Source organism: Sceloporus occidentalis, unplaced genomic scaffold (genome assembly GCF_023333645.1).
Source record: "Sceloporus occidentalis isolate IW3139 unplaced genomic scaffold, rSceOcc1.0.p SCAF_31, whole genome shotgun sequence".
In the NCBI taxonomy this organism is placed as follows: Eukaryota; Metazoa; Chordata; class Lepidosauria; order Squamata; family Phrynosomatidae; genus Sceloporus; species Sceloporus occidentalis.
This window is the reverse complement of record NW_028317011.1, coordinates 10,042,832-10,045,436: the sequence shown is the minus strand read 5'-3', so window position 1 is coordinate 10,045,436 and position 2,605 is coordinate 10,042,832.

Genomic DNA, 2,605 nt, shown 5'->3' with positions numbered 1-2,605 from the left:
TTGCTGTAAAACAGAGATATAGTATTATGAAATACAGGGTCTCCTTGAATTATGTATTCGGTCAATCACAGAACCTACTATATACAATACTTCACCTAACTATTCCAAATAGGGATTCAGAATATTACAGCAGCAAAATGCTTTTATGAAGCATGTTATTAAAGGTGTCGTTCCATCTACTGCCAAATGTGGGGTAGCAGCCACTCATGAATGTCTAAAACATTTTTGCTCACTTGTGGTATTGGCCCATTACCAAAAAAAAATATCCATAAGTAAGCCAGGCTGCACTTTTCTATAAAACATTAGGCAAATCTCCTTTCCTCTCTGTTCATGAAAGAACCAGATATATGTTGGCCTCTCAGTGGAGGCCTTATCACCAAGGATGGTGTCTTTCTTAGCACAGTGGTTTCACATCCCTCAAGGATAGCTCAAAGAGTATTAAATATCCATTAACCCTTAATAACTCGTCCTGTGTGTATCTTGTTTGTTTGTTTTTTTGTAGGTATTTTCAATGAAGGGTAGGGTGAGAAAAACAGTTGTGCTGCTTTAAGTGATGTTATGTGTATAAATTGTGCATGAGGTTGGACAGAAATGTGTTCAATTTCTATTGGCTTATTGAAAAAGTATCCTGAGATTAGGTGCAGATGCAGTGGAAATGTATACTTTAATTAAGGCTATAACAGTTGTGATACCAAATAGCCACTACTCATGCGACAAGTAACAAGATCACAATCCATTCATTGATTGTGGCTCCTAATGCATTTAGTGCCCAGCTGTGAGTGGAAACGTAAGCGTAAAACTTCTCTCCAGAAACCAAAGCCACCCTTTACATATATTAATACATGTGTAACAAACTGATTAAAGTAAATCACAACGTGAAAGGTTGTTTACATTTTTGATGAAGAGCAAAAAAAAAAACTAAATATGAACATTTAATACAAGTTTTAAAGCCTCTTACAACAATCTTACAAGATATTTAGTAACTCAATAGAAAGAGGGAAATTATGTTACGGAAGAGTAGCTTCCTTGGTCTGTTGAGTTTGTTGATCTATACTGACTAACATAACAGATGCAGCACTACGTCTAAGGCAGGCAAGGTAACAGCCGCTAGTTTGGAATCATGGCTAGAAGGAGAGTTTACAAATACGTGGCATTTCAGCTGCTTGTGCCAACTAACTGAGCTGCCTCTCGTTGTCCCTGAGTGTGTAATCAGGGTAAACCAAGGACCGGCACTATAACAACACTTTAGACAGAAGTCTATATAAATCTGACCTAAATAGTCATTGAATTGACTACATGACTACTAATTGAATACACCTAATGCATTTTATTAAAAGGATGTTGGTTCCTTAAGACACCTGTCTGAAAGAATATAATAAATAAGCTACCAGCTATATATACTGAAAAAAAGCTTTAAAAAAACCCATGCTAGCTTGAGGGGACAGAGATGCATCAGAGATCACACAGTGAAACTAAGCAGGAAACCTTTTTCACCACCAGGAAATAGATAAGGGAGGGGTTAAATCTCCAAATGAATTCCATAGAATCCATTTTCCTGACTATGTGGTTATTTGCATGTTATCTGTGATGTTTTAAAAAAACTATTTATCAAGATTTGTAATTGGATCTTTTACAAATTCAGCACTTTATTACTGGGCACATCGACAAGAACGGATTAATATATGTGGTGCCATGCAGTGAATGGTATTGCTACTTGTTGGCATTGGTGCTTTAACAATGGGGTAAAAAAGCATTTGCCCAAGGACCTCTGGTAAAGGTGACATGTCTCATATCTAAATATTTGTGGGGTTTTTAGAAATCTCCAACAGAAGCATCTATGAAAACTGGTAATTCTGTCTTTATGTGTTGTTATGCCACATTGAGATTTTAGCCACTGCTTCTATTATGCACTTACAACACCATTTGTTATGTAGCCCAATGTGCTCAAGGGCATATGGCCAAGCCTGGACTGGCTATCTCACACACTGGCTGGATATACCTGGCTGTATCTACGTCATCAGACAGCCGCTGGACTTAAAGTACCAGGACCGCCTCATGAACACAAGTCCATCCCTGGATGTGGCCATGTTTAATCCCAGGACCTTTGGCACGGTGGTGGTGCACATTACTGACGTGCCACAAGGTGTTCCTTTATCAAGCACTGTTTTGAAGAAGGATGCTTGCTGCGAGTCTCATGCTACAGACTCTTCAGTAGATACAGCTGCAGGCTACACTGGGCTTTGTTAGACAGCCTGTTGATGTGCTCTATGCTCAGTTAGGGTTTGGCCTCTGGTGATGCTGTACCTTGCTGCTGTTCCTGATATTCTGTTTTTTTACTTCTTGGACTCTTTGTTTACTAATTCTAAATTAAAAAGTCAGCTTTTATGAGCTCTTGCTAAAAAACTATTTCTATTATCAACACTGCTAATTGTTCTTCATTGTAATGAGTGTGTCAATGTTTTTCGGATGAGAGGACATTCCATAGAAATGGACAGTCATGCCAGATGGACTGTATTGCAGACTTCCAGTTTTCTATCTGTGTAGTAAGCAGGTGTGACAGCCAAAGTATTCCCCTAAAATCTGAATAGGATTGTTACAATATGCC